The sequence below is a fragment of the Eschrichtius robustus genome, chromosome 3, assembly GCF_028021215.1.
Source record: "Eschrichtius robustus isolate mEscRob2 chromosome 3, mEscRob2.pri, whole genome shotgun sequence".
NCBI lineage: Eukaryota > Metazoa > Chordata > Mammalia > Artiodactyla > Eschrichtiidae > Eschrichtius > Eschrichtius robustus.
The window spans coordinates 131,463,751-131,482,823 of record NC_090826.1 but is presented as its reverse complement, the minus strand read 5'-3'; the positions used below and the strand labels follow the sequence as shown (position 1 = coordinate 131,482,823).

The window sequence follows — 19,073 nt, the reverse complement described above, 5'->3', positions numbered from 1 at the left end:
TAAGGCAAAGAAAATTTTAATTATAAGTTTTTAGAAGTCACTAATTTAGAATTGGTGAGCTGATAAACATAAAAACTTCTGTTTCACATACTCAATAAAATTCTGTTATTCAAATTAAAAAACACCATAAAAACTACTAGAGTGAAAAGAAAATGGTCTGAATCATGAAACAATTCACAAAAGAACAAAAATTCTCAGAACATCACAATTGTAATGTATAAAAATTCCCATCAAATAACTCAGGCCAAAAAAAAAGTCATACACTGACAGTTACACCTTTTTATGTTGGCTGGTATATTCACTACATGTCCCAGTGTACTGGGACCTACTACCTTGTTTCCAGCTTTCTAGAATACAATGTAGGCTATATAGTACATTCACCTATAAAGACTACATCCACTTCTCTCCAGATGACTTGTTAATACATAATACGAGGGCACATTTTGACCTGATTTAAGAGAGACATCAGTCTAACTCAGTCTCAACTAACTCCCCAACCAAGCAAGCATTTAATACAATTTGAAGATAATGCATACATTAAATTCATCTGGTCTTTCTCCTTTGTAATTTCGTTGTCAGTTTCAAATGGAACTTTGTTGAGATAACGAATCACAGGCCAGTTTTCCAGTGGAGCAACTTGTGGACCAATATTTTCCATGCACAAAATCCACTTCCAATTTGACCACAAGCAAACTTCATGTTTGTATCTTCTGACATCATACTACTGGATATTCTACAGAAGTGCAGCAGAAGCCACATATAAACACTATTATGAGAAAAGTCAGAAGGTTTTCACGATATCGTGTTGTCAGAATCGTTAAGAAGCAACTACTTACCTCCCACCATGTACAAGATAATTTAAATGTATTTTTAAAAATCCCTAAACCTTCCTGTACCAAAAATGCAGACCCTGAAATCAGTTTCCAGTCAGCGCTGAAATCTGTCCGGCAAGCAAAAGTTCTCCTTACCGTTAGCATAATGAGGTTGACAATTCTTATCACTTACATGAAACCCTCAGTTCTGCAAGTGACCAGGTGAATTCTGGTACATTTTCTAGGATGATCCTGAGAAGTATAAGGAGAATACAGAAGCACCTGGACACACTGCCCTGGATCAGAAACAAACCCTGTCGGTCCAGTCCCCTAGCACCCGGACACCTCCCGCTGGCCAGTGGCCCCTTTCCACATGCTGACGCACTGCCCAGTCCTGCACCGTTGGCGACCAGTGCAAACTACCAGCCCAGTCTCAGAAACTTTGACTCAGTTATCAGGGCACTGAGCACCCACAACCTGGACGGGGGTTGTTTGGCATGGCCAGGCGGTCAACTTTGAAGCGGGGCATTTCTTGCAAGTAGAGATCTGCCCAGGACGCAGCCTATCCCATCCAGCAAAACCACAAGCATCAACAGCAGAAGAGGAGCAAAGACCCGGGCGGAGACAGGGGGAGCGCGAGGGCAAGACGCGGTCACGAACAGATGCCTGAACGTGGGTAAGAAAATAACCTAACCACACGCCCCCCGGACGTGGGGCTGCTGGGACTGCGAACCCGGCAGCAGCCACGGCGCAGCAGCGGGCGGCAGCGGCGGAGGCGGCTGCGATGTCAGGAGGACACAGCTGGAAACGAACTCCCAAGTCACCAACCCCGCCCCCAGGTGAGGGGCGCCGACCCCGACAGCCGGCCCGCCCGGGCCGCGAAGAGCCGCCGCCCGGGAGAACCGCGGTGTCCGGGAAGCCACCGACAGTCCCGAACCCTCCCCGAGCCTTCCTCCCGAGGTCCTCTTGCATCCCGTGCCGGGCCTGGCCCCCACCGCTACCCTCCCCGGCTTGCCCCGGCGCCAGCACCCCCAGCCCGGCTCCCAGTCTCTTGTCTGCCCGCCGGCCCCTCGGAGGCCGCCCTCGCCTCACCTCCTCACGTCTCCGCGGGCAGGGCCGGAACAACTCTGCCAGGCGCCCGGGTCCCACCCGCCGCCCCGCGCTCTGCGACCGGGCCCGTCCCGTTCACTCTGCCGCCGCCAGAGCCCTAGGAGGGCGGAGGGAGCAGGGCGGAGGGAGCGGAGAGGGGAGGGGAGGAGGACCGCCCGGCAGGAAGAGGCGAGGGAGGGGGCGGGCCGGGGAGGAGGAGGAGGAGGAGGCGGTGGCGAATCGGGAGCGCGCGCGTCCGGGCCCCTCGGCGCGGCGTGCGCGCTCCTGAGGGCGGAGGCGCCTTCTCTGCCCTGGGCGGAGGGCGCGCACGCGCGTACACGTCCCCACCTGGCCGTGGTTGGGTTAGGGTACGCGAGTGAGGACTCGGCCGACCTGGCTTGTTACGAGTAGGGACCCGCGAAGGGGCTAGAGGCGCTCGTGGCGCTTCAGAACCTCCCGGAGGGTAACCGCGCCGTGAGCCAGTCCGCGCGGGCTAGCTGAGGCCGTCCCCGAGCCCCGAGCGAGTTGGGCTGAAGCCCTGCCCGGCGGTTACCGAGCTCTTAGATAATTCTGAGTTTGGGGCGATTGTGTTCTTGCTCATAAACCTGGCTTACATATATTTTCATTCTTAATAATACCCGGTAACCCTCAGGGAAGTCACCTTTTAAAGAATACTAACTTTTCTCTCCAGTTACTCTTTTCTGTGCCTCTTTCAAGGTGTCTTGTGTACTTATGAAGTGCTCCCTTGCCGGTTCGTTGTGTGAGACTCAGGGGAGATTGAAGAGGAAAATAACCTGCGTGGAATGAACAGGAAGCACTATTATGTATTTATGAAGAAAACGTACCCTCATTTGCACCTTTATATCCTTTGGGGTCATAAATTTGGGGGCACAAACTAGTAGAGATAAAATAAGCTAACTCTTTTTCATCTACTAATATTGTACTGATCCGTCAACTGTGGATATCCTCCTTCCCAGATACTGCAGGCAAAAATGACCAGGAGATTTTCTGAATTTCCTTAGCACGTTGTTTCTATAGGTTTGTGGCGCCCAATATATTCAGCCTTACCTGGGTAAATCTGTGCAATACTTTATCCCACTAGAGAATCTTTGAGGCCCTCCTTCATTTTTATCTTCCACCATGCCTAGCATAGTGTCTGACTCATAGAAAGTACTCCATTAATGTTATTGTATGAATAAGTGAATATATTGCAGCAAGAGTTAAGTGTATGTCCAATGATTTCTGCTCTAGAGTGACTTCTTTAAAATTCTCCCTCTGTCCTACCTCAATTCCCCTGCACTCATTTCCCCACCTAGATCCAAAAGCTACCTGAGAAATAAGACATTTGTCCAAAGAGCCCTCTCAAGTTCTACACACACACGCACACACACACACACACACACACACACACACACACTGCGCCCCGCACCACGCCTTTTTCCTAATTTAAATGTTCATAGATGCTGGGACATATTAAGAGTATTGCAAATGTTTTGTGTTTCCCCTACCTGCTGGGCTTCTTTAAGCTCTGTAACCCAAGAGACTACCTAGCTCTGGGCCTGACCCAATAAGTGCTGGTCTTTTGATATTTAATAAAGTTAAATATAACTCAAAACATCTGTATCTATTAATAAATAAGCCAACAACTATGTACTTAGCCTCTACTAAACGAAATACTAGTAAAGTTACACTGGACACCATAAGAAAGTCAATAGATGAAAAAGACAGTTTCTGCCTTCTGGTATCTGCTAACCAGAAAAAAGCTTTCTGACAAAAATGGCAACACTGTGATAATTATCTGCATTCAGTAAGAAACAGCCCCTGAAAAAGGAAATAAAATTTTTAAATCACAAGTCCCAAATAAGTTTAGTGTTCCCAAATTCATGACCATATGCCTTCGGCAGCAATAACAGTGTCCACCATTGGCTGTTGCCAGTTATTTCTCCTATTAAAGTGGAGCATAACAGCCAAGTCACTGTTATAGGATCAACTGATGTGCCAGCTTGCTACAAGGAAAAGAACTCTGTCCCATGGCCACATGTTACACCTCTAATCACCAGGGGTCATTCTGTAAAACCGAGCTGTTCCTCACAATAGAACTTGGATAAGAGATGTCACAAGAGAACCTAGATAAGAGACAGTGAAGGTGATTTGGTACAAACTCATCCTCACTACCAGAAAAACAGTTCTAAGTACATGCCAAAGAACTAATAACAAAGCATTCTTCCTATAATGTGTGATGCTCACTTCTCTCCCCACTATGACTTTCTTAGTACTAAGCATACACTAGCAGCCCTGGTCCATGAAAGGACTGAAGCTCTTACTTTGAGGGGAGGTGTTATAAAATGTTCTAACACGATTCATAACATGACAGAAACTGGTGGCCTAGGTCCAGATCTAACCCACAAATGCATTTTGCTTGGCCTGCATGGTGCTTAAAAAATTAGCCACAGTTAAAAGCCAGAAGATTTCACATGCTTTTCGGGGTTCTTTTTAAAAAGTGGAAGATTTGGAAACAGTGGGCTTACATTTTCACATGAGGACAGTAAGCTACAGGACATGCTTTGTCTCTTTTCCAGAGTCTTTACATTCCTTATTGTACCTTACACTGCTCTGTTTCCTTCATGTGGGTCTGCAATTCCAAATTTAAAATATCATAATACTGTATCAAAAACTGGAAACAAGTTCAACGTTGAACAAAAATGGAAGAGTTTAAACTATGGTATTTAATGGAGTGGAATATTATTATATTGCGTTTATAATGAGCACTATTGGTTGACTCCCACCCAAGTGTGCATTTCCACCCCTCTGCAATTGTAAGTTAGCTAATGATTTGAATGGGAACAGGCCCAGCTCCAGCTCCAAGTGTAGACCCTAACTGAGGTACATAATCAGCCTAATCAGGTCCTCACCTGACTCTGTCAGTGATAGACACTAACACAAGTCTAAATTGGTCCAGTCATAAGGAAGGCCAGATCTTGTGTTTGTTGGGAGAAGAAAAGTCCTCTCTCTGTCTCTGTCTCTGTCTCTCTCTCTCTGTCTCTCTGTCTCTCTGTCTCTCTGTCTCTCTCTCTCTCTCTCTCTGCCTGGTGTGATGGATGCATGTGAGTCCCACAGTTATTGTAGCCACTTTGCTACCATGAAGGAAGCCAGCCTGCGGTTAAAGCTGACACATGGTGCAAGAGCTTGAACCCAGATTGAAACCTACCACCTTCCTCTGGATTTAGTAACTTCCCTGAGCCAATAAATTTTCTTAGCTACTTAAGAAAGTTTGAAGTTGGCTCTTTATTACTTGCAGCCAAAGCTAAATTTTCCATGCATGTTACAGAAGAAAAGGCTGTAGTTGCATTATTTGACTCTTTAAGGATACACTTCCAATGGGATGAATAGGTAACAACCTACGTGATAAAATTTTACAGGATCTTGAAAGGAACTTCACCACCATCACCCCAAAATCCTTCCCTGACTAGGTTAACTTATGCCTTAAAATCCTTCACTATACTTTTTTTAAAACTTTGACTTCAGTCCTATGCCCTATTTAAATCAACTTACCCTGAGAAGAGCACTTCATGACTCTAATCAGTAATCTTGTATAAATGAGTTTATCATACGGTTTTTTTACTAGTGGGAAGATAGAAAAAGAGACAATGGGAACCTGAGGAAGGAAGGAATCACAGAGACAGCAAAGATGTAATAGAATTCACTACAGATATAGAAGACAAATTTTTATATTTCACAGTTCTATGCAGGGCTGAAATTCAGAGTGATTCAGGCAAATCATACTAAGCCTATATGATAAATCAAACCAATATTATAATCACCCTTTTAAGACTGAATAAGAACGAAATCAAACAATATGTATATAAGGATAAGAAAATTTCCTCAGCAGTAGAAGAGGCAAGCAGAGCCATAAATATCTCTCTGAAGAAGAAGAGCTGATGTACTACTTTTGTGATTCGATAAGAAATGAAAAGGACACCTGCCAAAAACTATTCCCATGCCTTGTGGCAGGAGTCTGAAATTCACTTCACTATCAGAGTCCTTTTCTTGGTCTGGGGCAGTGATCCTCATTAATGTATAACAAAATCACCTTGGGAGTTTATTTTTTAAATGCAGACTTCTATACTCAACCCCGAAGAGATTCAGTAACTCTGGGGTGAGACTTGGGACTTGTTTTATTTTAACTTTTTATTACAAAAAATGTTTAAGCACATAAAAAGTAGAGAGAATAGTATAATGTCTTCATGTGCCAATCATTCAGCTTGAACAATTATCACCATATGGCCAATCTCCTCTTCCCTACCCCTCAAATGGATTTCACCTATAAAAAAAGATAAATATATATTTCATTATATAATTCTAAAAGGTAAGGATTTTTTTTTTTTTTGCAATCAATAAAATCCAGAATGTGGGAAACTCTATGGGACAAACCACCAAGTTCCTTCAACAAATATATTGCATAAATAAAAATAGGAAGGAGGATATGCTTAAATTGCTTGAATCTTCATTTTGTTTGTTTGTTTTTTAACAGCTTCATGCAGTATAACTGCCATACAATGAACTCTACATATGTAAAGTATACAATTTGACAAGTTTTGACATATGTATACACCTGTGAAACCATCACAACAGTTAGGACAGCAAACGTATTTATCTCCGAAAAAAGTTTCCTTGTGCCTCTTTGTAAGTTGTCTCTCCTCTTCCCCCATCCTCAGGCAACCACTGATCTGCTGTCATTCTAGATTAGTTTGCATGTTCTAGAGTTTTCTATAAATAGAATCACACAATAGGTATTCTATTCGGTGTTGCTTCTTTCGCTCAGTGGAATTACTCTGAGATTCATCCTCGCTGTTCCTGTATCAATAGCCATTGCTTTTTAGTCTTCCAGTCTCACGACATGCTTCCAGTTCCAGTATCCGCGTGAGCCATTGGGCTTCAGCATGTACTTGGCTTCAGCTCCCTCTAATACTCCATTTTTCTGTTTTCCTTTTTCTAGAACCTGGCAATTTCCCCTTTTTTGATTTCAAAATATTGAAATTGTCAACATATATTTTTTTCAATTTTTTACATTATTATCTAGCATGTTAATATTTTTGGAAATGTAGAGAGTCTTCGTCAGCCAACTTTTGACTTTGCCATTTTATTCTGAATTTGATTAATTTTTTAACAAATCTTTTTTAAAACTCCTTTTTAACAATATAAAGAAACTATTGAAAAGGAGCTCTATTTTTTAACAATGTAAAGAAACTATACAAAGAGGGGAGCCTGCCTCTGTGTTGATGTGATGTCAGCCATTTTAGCAGAGTTCTTGCTCCCTGATGAACTCCTGACCCCAAGCATGCAAACATAGCTTTAGCAGTGACCCCAAGTTCCCTTGAAGTACTTGCCAGAGGACTAGAATTTAGATTTTGGACATATAAGAAACATTTTTTTTTTTTTTTTTTTGGCCATGTGGCACGTGGGATCCTAGTTCCCCAACCAGGGATTGAACCCGTGCCCTCTGCAGTGGAAGCATGGAGTCCTAAACACTGGACTGCCAGGGAAGTCCCAGAAATATTCCTTAAATACATGTGTTTTGTAATTATTCCTTAAATACATATGTTCTAAGCAACTTCAAAAATTACAAATACTTTCATGGGAAATCCACCCTCTCCACCACCTCCCACCCCTCCCCCAAGACATTCTTTTAGTCCCTTTTCTCTTTGCCACATTAAAAAATAAGCTGCAAATTTGAAAAACAGATTTATGTCAAAGTTCTATGAGAGTCTAACATTAAAGTAATTGAGAATTATCAAATGACACTGTTGCTTTAGAATATATTAAAAGATTCCCAACACTTTCTCTAATACTTCTCCAATTTCAGGAAGATTCTCACTACTCTTTATACTTTGATTTGATGACAATAACAACCTCTAGTGGAAGATCATTTGTTTATGATATTTATACCTATATACATCATTGCTAATAATTTCAAACTTCATACCAAAGTTGAGGAGTATTTTTCATAAAAAGTATATCCTGTGATCATATTCATAATATCTTATTTCATAAGATAAATGGAGAATGAGTGATGTTCATTATGTTATTCTCTATGCCGTTTGGTATATTTTAAATGGCATAATAATTTTTAATTTAATTTCACTGTCACTTTGTGCTTTACTTTGGATACATACCCTTCAATCTCTTTTGTAGAACTAATATCTCTCTCTTCTGTATCCCCACAACACCTGGTACATACTTCCTTACAGCACCTATAACACTTTCTTACCTTTAAATTTTTTCATGACTATCTATCTCCACTAGATTTTATCTCTTTGAAGAAAAAAATCATGTCTTTTTTTTTTCCCTAGTACCCAAACATTTAGTAGATGTTTATTGTTTGAAAAATTGAAAATGCATTCATACATTTGTCTTGGAAATGCTTCTCTTCTCAATGAAAACAGAGAACTTAAGTAATATAACAAATTACTGAGTTTCCTGATAATTTATCATAAATTACTTTCTTTGGTTGCAAGCGACAGAAATGTTCTCTGCATAGAGAAAGCAAGCATTTTTTTAAAATTGTATCAACAATACAATTAAGGATCTCTATCAATAATTCTTATTTATCAGCAATCAATGCTTGACCTAGCTACTTTATTAGAAGAAATATATTTGCCTCTATGCCAGTGACTCCTAACTTCTTGCCTCAACATTCATTTTCTCTTTCCACCTTAATAACAAAATCCCAAATTTATTCAAGATTAGAATGTGCATAGTTAAAAGATTACAATTCCTGGACTCCCTTGCAGCTATGTACTCTGGCAAAAGAGAAGTAACTGAGAAATTATCTTCAAAGAAAAGGAATGGGCTCCTCTCCTTTCATTCCTCCTGCTCCCCTGAACATAGATGTGGTGGTTGAATCTAGCAATCATCTTGAACGAGAGTACAAATGCACACCATAGGAATGGTGAAGTAATGAACTCAGAGCAGTTTAGATGAACTGGAAGGAGTGATGAACTGATGACTTTGTAGAACCTCCAACCCACCTGGAACACCAACTTCCAAACTTCATTTATACAGAATGAAACCTTGTATTTTTAATCCATTACTATTTTTTTATTTTTGGTTTTACTCACTGCAGCTGAACCTAAATCTAACCACTGCTACAATACTTAAACCTTATTTTAAGGTCATACTCCTTCATTGATTCACATGATTTTAGAATAGTTAAAATAGTTTCGTAATACTGTAATTCCTTTAAAATTGAAATTCTTTATTTAGACCCATTATACCTAGGATAGCTGATACAGGAAGGTTGGATGAGAATTTCAGTAATTATTTTGTCTTAATAACCATGGCTAAAATGCATGTTTTATGTCGATTTGAGTTTGATATTCTCTTTACTGAAAGTACACTGAATTTTCTCTCTGCCTTAGGGAGGTTGAATTTTCTCATTCAAATTTTACATTTATTTTTCCATAAGGTTTGAATGTTCTATATTCATTTATTTCAGGATTCTATTGTAGTGACTGGTGAATAAAACTAATACAGGAATTGTAAATTTTTTATTTTATAAATTTGGGTTTGCAGTGCTTATTTCCTCCTAAAACCTGAACCTGCGAGTTCTGAAAGGTTTCCACTAACCGTACAGTGGAAAATCTGTGTACTCATTACATTGAGATAGTGTGACTTGTGAGATATAGTCAAAACATAACTGTTCTCTTGAAATTAATTCAGAGGGGTGATTTTTACCCTCTGCCACTAAGAAGAAAATTCCAGCAAGTCTCATGACTTTTCTGCTCACTTATCTTACAATCACTTTAAATCACAAAATTCAGCCTCAATTTGACATTTAGAAAGGAAAGCCTTAGAGAAACGGAATGTGGTCAGCTGCTTCTCTCTTTCCTACTTGCTTTCTTCCCTACTCAGTAGCTGTTGTTACTGACTCTCTGCGTTGGAGTACAGGGAACGAATAGGGAAAAGGGAGCAGAAATGTCCCTTAATTGGCTGGCATTATAGTAAGATGACTTTGTATTCTTTGGGACTCACAGATGTTTAAAACTGATTATTTGTCTTCAGGAGTTCACATGCTTGACCAATCAAGCCACAGCTCCTCCAATAACTCCTGACACTGGGCATATATCCTATTCCTCTTGCTGCCACTTTTCCCTTATCCTCAGATTTCTTGGACATCCACACCATTCAGTTCTTTCTGTCAGAGCCCAACTGACGTTTTAGTCAGTTCTTCTTGGACAGGAGTCAAAAAGATCTCTGGACTGATTCTTTCTCCCTTGCGTGGCCCACATCTGCTCTGTGGGACGCTTTATGCATCCTTTGTCCTGACAAACTCTAAGAGAGCTTACTGGTCCCAGTACTATTGGGTATAGCTTCTCCAATAACAAAGAGCCTGCCAGGCCATCTCTTTCTGGCCATCTAGATTTTCCCGGGGCAGTGTTGGGGGGAGTCAGACCTCAGTCCCTTATTCTCCTTCCTTCCCACCACGGTTCTCTGAATAATCCTGTAAGATTCCACACTCACTAGGCTGGAGGTGAAAGGGCAAGCACCCTCTCCTCCTTTACCTTTGTGAGAGGGCTTAGGATGCACAGCATGGCTTTCTCTGAAGAACGCCTCTTCGCAAATGCAGTCTCACTATCCAGCTGTCTGACCCTCGTGGTTTTTAAGAACCATCTAATCAGTGGAAATTTGTTTGAAATTTCTGCTTGGTGGTCTGGTACTTCACTCTGAAAAACCACACCTGTTGCGTTGGAGTGCTTCAGTCACAATTTCCTATGCAACTTCCTGTTACATTTGTTACAGCTTCAGGATTCAAAGAGCCAGGTTTTTCAGATACTCGTTTAACCAAGAGAAAACTAGCATATTTTCCAAAAAATTATGATTTAAAAAATAAAATCCTTTATTAGAACAACAGGAATATAAGCTGGTGATAATAATCACAAAGTGGTCACTTATATTCAAAGTAAAATTTGGTATTTTTCTCTCTGATCGGTAACTTATCAGTAGTTTCTTTGAATTCCTACATCCTCTTCCCCACTCCACCATGAATACTTTCAGAACTAAGAAACCTTCCTCTAACAAATCCTAAATTCTTCCTCTCAGAGTAAAAAAATCTTTCAGAATACATATTTGGTGGCCCTCTTTAAAATCAAACACCTCTTTAAGAATCAAAAGCCCTTCTTGATATATGTGTTGCTGCTTCTACATATTTTTTTTTCATTTTTTTTTAATGTCTGAAACATTTATATTAACATATTTCCATACATATTTCCATACAAATACAAATATAAGATTTTTAGAAATTTCATGTAATGTCTGAAACATTTATATTAACATATTTCCATACAAATAACCCAATGAAAGTTTAGTATTAGTTGTTTTGTTTGTTTTTTTTTTATACTGCAGGTTCTTATTAGGCATCAATTTTATACACATCAGTGTATACATGTCAATCCCAATCGCCCAATTCAGCACACCACCATCCCCACCCCACCGCAGTTTTCCCCCCTTGGTGTCCATATGTCCATTCTCTACATCTTGCTTCTACATATTTTAACTTTCTCTTATCTAAAGACTTTCCTTTTTTTCTAAGTGGATAAACAGAAAGAAGAAGAGAAAATGCGCAGGCATATAATAGACTTGTATCTCTGGCATGATTACCTTATTACTTTTTTCTCTAACCAGCATAAAATATAACCACCATTACTCACCCCTAAAACTCTGCCTTTTGAGGGATATTACTTCAAAGACCTCCTCTTCTTTCTTAGTCAAAGCTTTCCATATATTGACTCGTGTTTTCTTATTTTATGTAATGGGTTGTAATCTATTTCCATCAATATTTAATTTAATGCTCAAAATGGACCAGATTTGCCCATGGAGACCTTTCAGGCTGGATTCTGTGATATACACCCCCGCCACCACCATCATTCCTGGAGCACTTTGCTTTCTGGCTCAGCAAGATGTTCCAAGCTTATCTTGCACTTTTGCTGCCCCAGTACTGGAATCAGCCAGTTCTCCAAGAAGCCTGGTTACAGTTGTGGAGAATGGTATTTAGAAGCCAAAATCTGGGGAACAGATGTGCTCAATTGTATTGGGGTGTTGTTACTCCCAGGCCCTTTCAGTGGGCAGAGCTAGGAAATATAGCGGTAAAAAACACATATACACTTTTAGATCTATATTTATTTTATATCTATTTATATCTGTCTATCTATCTATCATCTTTCTGGATATATAATCATGAATTCACACAAATACCTCCAATAATAATCCAACACCACAATGTTTATTCTAGTTTTCTTTTTTTTTCCATCTGATAGTGGGAAACCTGGTTCCAACTTTTTAATGTATTTACTTATGTAATCAACTCCCTGGTAAGTAACAGATCTTCCAGAGTCACCACCACTCCCTTTTCTACATAGATATCCTCCTCACCCATTCAGGCTCTGACAACAACTCTTGTCTGCCCCTACGATATGAATGTCCTCCTCATACTGCTGAGGCTTTGACCCCTCATGCATGGCCAGTTTTCTGTGTGGATCCCTAATAGCCCATGTCAGGCTGCCCTCTGATGGGTACCCTCCTCGCTTCAATCAGTCTATGACTGTCCATACGCGGCAGTCCTCTTATATAGGCACCTCCTTTCACATATGGCCCCCAAACCCCTCTCTGAGCTCTCTGATTCTTCCCAACTCAGACCCAATGCCAGCCTTGCTCTATCCTACCTAATGGCTTTGGGAAGGCAAAGGAAGTAAAAGAAAGAGGAAAAGTCATATATATAGTTTGCAAAGCCACAAAACTGGTTAGATCTCCTAGGAAATGAGGACAGAGGAGAACTGAGCCTTGGGGGAACTCCAACTTTGACATTTACTTGTCAAAATAATGAGGAGGAACAAAAAAAGTACACTGTGAAGCAGGATCCAGAGATGGGGTAAAACCAGGAGAGAGAAGTTTCTTGGAAGCCAAAGTAGAATGTGTTGCAAAAAGGTCAACTGCATTGAATACTACTAAAAGGTGAAGCATAATGAAGAAGATTTTATCATTGGGTTTAGTGATATGGAGAGCAAAGGTATATTTGATGAGAGTATTACCAGTGAAATGGTGAGGGGAAAAAATGTAATTGGAGTAAATTCAAGATAGAACGAGAGTTAATGATATGGGACGGCACATATGAAAAATTCTTCTGAGTTCTTCTGTAAAGAGGAGTAAAGAAATGGGGGAGTGGCTAAAGGGGGTTGTGAGATCGAGAGGGTTTCTTTTATTAATTAAGAGATATTAAATATAGTTGTATGTTAGTGTTAATGATCCCACAGGGAGGGAAAAATTGATACAGGAAAGAGATGGGATAATTTTAAGAGCAAAGTTCTTGAATGGGCAAAAGGAGGTAGGACCCAGAGCACAAAGGAGAGTTTGGATTCAAACAGAAACAGGAACAGTTCAGCCTTCATAATAGGAGGGAAGGTGAAATGCAAGTAGGTGGGTGGAATTAGTGGTGAGAAGCTGTGAAAGTTCCCTTCTGACTGCTGCTTTTTTCTCAGAAATAAAAAGAAAGGTCATCAGCTGAGAGGGAGAAGGGAGGAAGATTCTTGAGGGGAATGGCGTCATCTGGAAGAATGGGAGAGACAAATGACTAGGGAAATGTAAAGAATGGCTGGGTAACACTGAGAATCCACTTGAAACTTGAGGCCATAATTTTAAAGTGAGTCCAGTCAGCATGATGACTTTTTTTCTCTAGCTGATTAGGTGCAGGCACTGAGGAGGTGGGAAGTTGTATTACAGCAGGCTTAGAGTTTTGCCAAGTAAATACCAAAGGAGAGAAGGGCAAGCGTGTTGAGGGTGTGAGCTATGACTGCTCACAGTACAAACCATCTCATGAAAGAGTTTAAAAAATATTAGCCACATAATGTTTAAAAATGCATTTTAGGGACTTCCCCGGCAGTCCAATGGTTAAGACTCCGCAATTCCAATGTTGGGGAACAGGTTCGATCCCTGATCAGGGAACTGAGATCCTGCATGCTGTGTGGCAAGACCAAAAAAAAAAAAATTTTAATTAAAAATGCACTGTAATAAAAATTTAATAATTATAAAGTAGTTTCACCATAGTGACATATGTATATGTGTAGTGATAGATAAAATATTATCTTCTTAACCATAATTGCCAGTCACATTTGGAGTTAATATTGTTTCTGTGTGCAGGAATTATTGATACAAATACTAAATAAATTCAGAAATCAATATTACTGTCATCGTCAATATTTTCACTATACAACCATAAGCTCTATAATAAATGGCTATTGTTTCTTATCTCAGAACTGAACGCAGTTTAGGAAATTCTGGGCTAAATTTTTCCCTTTGCATCTAGGAGGCTATTAACCATTTTGACTCATCTCACCTCTGTTCTGTCTTGAGGCACCAACAGTTTAAATAGCTATTAGGTCAGTAATTTTATTATCTCACTCCAAATATAGTATAAGCCAATAGGAAAATCCATTGGTACTGACTTTGTGAGAATAGTTAGGTGTATATCACAGATGGCTCCACTTTTGACATCCAGATATGCCTTAGGCCTCAGTCCCTTTTAGAACTGCGTGGGTCAAGGTCTTTGTATATTCATTCATTGTATATCCTCTTACAAATACTTGAACAACTGCCTTGTGTTGGCTCAGTGGAGGGACGAAAAAATTAATATGCTATGCTTTCTACGCTCAAGAGGTTTCCTCAACAGTAGGCCAGATGAGACATACACACAAATAATTCTATAAAGCAGTTTATGATGAGTATTATATTGTTGATATAAATTGAATCTATAGTTACACAGAGTGATTGTTCATTCCAGGAATGAATGAAGAAGTCATTAAGGAAGACAGAGAGACATGGTATTTCAACTGGGACTTGAAGGATGGCAGAATTTTGAAAGAGAGAGAATAGAATAAGAAAGTTTTCCAGGCAGAAGGCATGTCATGAACAAAGACATGGAGGTAAGAAGGGAAAAAATGGGTGGAAAGAATAACATTTTTTTTTTTTTAAGATTTAGGGGTTTATTGTTTTTTGTTTATTTGTTTGTTTTTTGGCCACACCACGTGGCTTGCAGGATCTCAGTTCCCTGACCAGGGATTGAACCTGGGCCTCGACAGTGAAAGCACCAAATCCTAACCACTAGACCACCAGGGAACTCCCAAGAATAACATGTTTTAAATATCATTTGGCAGCAAGAGCAAAAATCCACTTGATAATGTTTAAAGCAGAATTTGTTTAAAAAGAAATTTCTCACAGATTCAAGAATGGGTAGCAAGTGTATCTGGGCCACACAAGTGTGTGGAACCAGGAACCAGAAAGTTAAGAACCAAGGTTATTCTTTCCTTCATTCCTATTTTTCATTATCTATTTCTTTTCTCTTTCTCTCCAGTCTGGTGTGTCAGTTTGGATCCTCCGAGAAGTAAACACCAGAACATGCACATAGGAAAAAGCCCACCCTAGCTCCTAGCACTAGTTCCCAATAACTTATCAGAGTCTCTGTGAACCATTTCCAATTTCCTGGTATGGAGAATTTGAATGATTCAGTTTGGGTCAAATAAAAAACGTCTCTATTTTTAAAAATGCTCAAGTTGGAACAAGAAGATCTGGGAGTATGTGTACAATGCAGGGAATACAGCCAATATTTTATAATAACTATAAATGAAGTATAACCTTTAAAAATTTTGAATCGTTATATAATACACCTGTAACTTATAAGGTATTGTACATCAACTATACTTTAAAAAAAGATCTGGGTTTGAATTGCAGATCTGATATACATTGCCCATGTGATTTTCTTAGCTAATAGTTACTCTCTACATGTGTTGCTGCCTTGTCTGTTAAAGGAGGATTAATAATACTTTACAGGGCTATTATAAGAATTAAGCAATATAATAAATATGAAAACTCCTTGAAAATTGTAAAGTCTTATACAAAGCAAAAGCGAAAGGATTAAAGGAAGAAAAAGTAGTCCAGATTCGATAATCAGGGTTTGTTTCTTTTAATAGAGGAATGCATAATGAATCAGAGCAAAGAATAGGGAGTCAGAGAATCTGTTACGAAGCTATACAAATAATCGGTTTGGAAGGATGTGGCCCCAGCTCATGGCAGGGATGAAAGGCAGTGGTGGTAACTATACAATAGTAATAATAGTAATAGAATTGGGATAAAATAGTATTAGAATTAGGATAGTAATGGAATTAGATAAGAAAGTGGATGGAAAATAATTTTGAAATTTTATGCAATGTAAGCCAACCCATGCAGATTAACCCCTCTTTTGAGTACTCTTCCAGACTCTAGATAAATCTATGAAAAAGGGCAGAGACTACATTTCATTCAGGAATACTCTTCCAGAAAAAGAATTAGGCTCCTTGCATATGAAACTCTTAAGAAGGAAAGAAGATAGAATAATGTTAAAATGATACTTTTGAGCCAGAACTAGCCTCCATGGAGAGGGGGAATTTGTTTATGAGAAATATAAGTAGATGGCCAAGTACGATATTTTTGACTGGTACCAAAAACTATCTTGCCCGATAATATATTCTCAACTGGTCATGCTATGGTGGCTAATGTAAACATAAATGCTTTGAATTAAAGACACTGAAGGTTTCTGTTAACATGTACATATTATCTTGGAATAATTCAGCAAGGAAAAGTGGCTTGTTATAAGATACCAGCAGGGAAACCCACTAATAAAGAGGAAGATCTTTAAGGACACAAACCTTGTTGAAGAATATCACCTTAAAACTAATCAGTTTATCATAGTATCTGTCCTGACACCTAGAATGACCAGAAGGAAAAGCAAAGTAGGACTGGGGAATTTTGCTGCAGAGGCAGAGGATCACGAATGGGCTCAATCTGAGATTGACAACTTCTGAGAATTGTTGTAACTGTCGCAATTCATCTCCCCTTCTTCACCCCTGGCTGCTATGTGTAATATGAAGCAGAACATTGGGAAATACCCCAGGAGAATTGCATTTTAGGTTCTTCTAACAGTAGAGAAGACTAGAAAGATGGAGTTGTTGCATACTGAGATAGGGAAAATTTTAGGAGGAAATAGAAGGGGACAGAATCAGGAGTTCATTTTTGGATGCATAAAGTTCCAGGTGCCTATTAAATAACCAAATACAGATGTCAAGTAGGCACTTAGATATACAAAGTTGGATTTATGAGACTGAAGTTCAGGAGAGAAGCCTGAAACAGATATATAAATTTGGGATTGCCAGTATATAGGGACAATATTTAAAGCCATAGGCTAAAAGAGATCACCACAAGAGGGAATAGAAATGGAGAAGAGAAAAGAACCAAGGACTGATCCCTAGAGCAGTTTAACATTTAGAGGCTGAAGAGATAAATACGAACTCGAAAAGGAAACTGCAGATGAGTGGCTGGTGGAGTAGAAGGGAAATCAGATTAAGGGTGGGTGTACAGGGAGCCAAATGAAGATAGTGTTTCAAGGAGAAAGGAATGATCAGCTGGTACTGAATGCTGCTGATAGGGTCAAGAAGATAAGAAGTGAGCAATTCAGTATCAATCCTGAGTTTCAAGGAAATGAAGACAACTACGATTTTTTTAGTTTGTCTGTTTGCTTTTAAAATCACAGTGATAGAGGTGATGATTTCTTACTGCCTTTTAGGTAAACATATGGTACTATCTTAAGAAGATTATAGTCAGAATACTCATTGAATTTACTATAGTTCCCCCAAATAGTCACATTTACTGAGTTCCTTTTATGAAGAAGACCCTGCGCTAGCTGTTAGAGAAACAAAGATGAGTAAGATATGGGTCCTGACTTGGAAAATCATTGCCAAAAAAAAAAAAGGAGAAAAATCATTACCACCATATTCTGAATGCATACTATGTGCCCAGCCCTAGGTAAGGCACTTTACAAATGCTATCTCATTTAATAACAACAACAACCCTATGAGCCAGGTATGTTTTATAATCATTTTTAAAATGAGGAAACGGAGGCACAATCAAGTTAAATAATTTGACTAAGTTACTCAAGCACTAACAGTAAGAATAGGAAGTGTGTGTGTGTGTGTGTGTGTGTGTGTGTAAGACTTAAAACAACCATTTCTTTAACTCACGGTTTTATGGCTCAGCAATCTGGGCTGGGATTACACATGTAGCTCTTCTGGTTCAGTTTGACTCACTCACACGTCTGCAGTCAAGAGCCTGGCAGCTAAAAGGTCCTGCTTCTGGGGCTTAGCAAGCTGTCAGCTGGGCGGGTGGGGGGGCGCTGAGCCATATGTCTCTCATTCTCTGGCAGACTAGCCTGGGCTCAGCCCATAGACTGTCAAGGTTGTAAGAATGAAAGTAGAGGCATGCAAGGGCTCTTAAGGCCTAGGCTAAGAACTGGCACAAAATATTACTTCTACCACATTGTATTGGTCACAGTAAATCACAAGGCCCACATTCAAGGTGTAGGGAACTTGCTCAATAAATATGTCCACAACATCTTGCATTTAGTGGGTGCTCAGTAAATGCTTATCAAACAAATGAAAATAAAAATTTCAGTCTTAAAGTATATAGACTCCATTCAGTGTAATCAATTGATAAATTTTTTTCCTCATCTGCAGGTGGCCAGAAGCCTCAACCCATCCATTCTTACCTTTACTTTCAGAATAGCAAATGAGGATCTAGGAAGGAGGAGTAAGAGGCAACTCCACTTAAAGTCACAGTGAGGAATATCAGCTGGCCCAAAAAAAGTTCCTCTAAAGAGATCCAGGGCATCATCAGAAGGCTAGGCCAGGTACCTGGCCCAAGCCTGGCTACCTGAATTGAAAGCCACATGCCTTACCCTTCACCTATGGGGAAGAAAGACTTTTAGGCCTTTGTGCGGGCATGGAGACAGCCTCCTTTAACTCTTTTTCCTCCAAAATTTAATAGCTTTATTAAGATTGAAATGATGTAGAATGAATTGTACATATTTAAAGTGTACAATTTGATACCTCTTGGCATATGTATATATGAAACTATTACCTGTTAAACTATTACCATGATCAAAATAATAAACATATCCATCACCCCAAATTTTCTTTTTTTTAATATATATATATTTTTTTAATAAATTTATTTATTTTTGGCTGTGTTGGGTCTTCATCGCTGTGCGCAGGCTTTCTCTAGTTGTGGCGAGCAGGGGCTAGGCTACCCTTCTTTGAG

At 39.7% G+C, this 19,073-nt stretch overlaps 1 protein-coding gene across 4 annotated transcripts in view; it reads right to left on the bottom strand.

Moving 5' to 3' along the window:
* Positions 1-2,065, bottom strand: part of RABGAP1L (RAB GTPase activating protein 1 like) — a 665,825-nt gene extending 663,760 nt beyond the window's left edge. For 3 of the 4 annotated variants that reach the window (XM_068541282.1, XM_068541284.1, XM_068541285.1), the window contains exon 1: positions 1,905-2,065. The gene's annotated coding sequence lies outside the window, so the exon portion shown is untranslated. Of the gene's footprint in view, positions 1-536; positions 611-1,904 lie in introns of those variants that run through there. The other variant, XM_068541283.1, reaches the window with a different exon arrangement.
* Between the last annotated feature and the right edge of the window lie 17,008 nt (positions 2,066-19,073).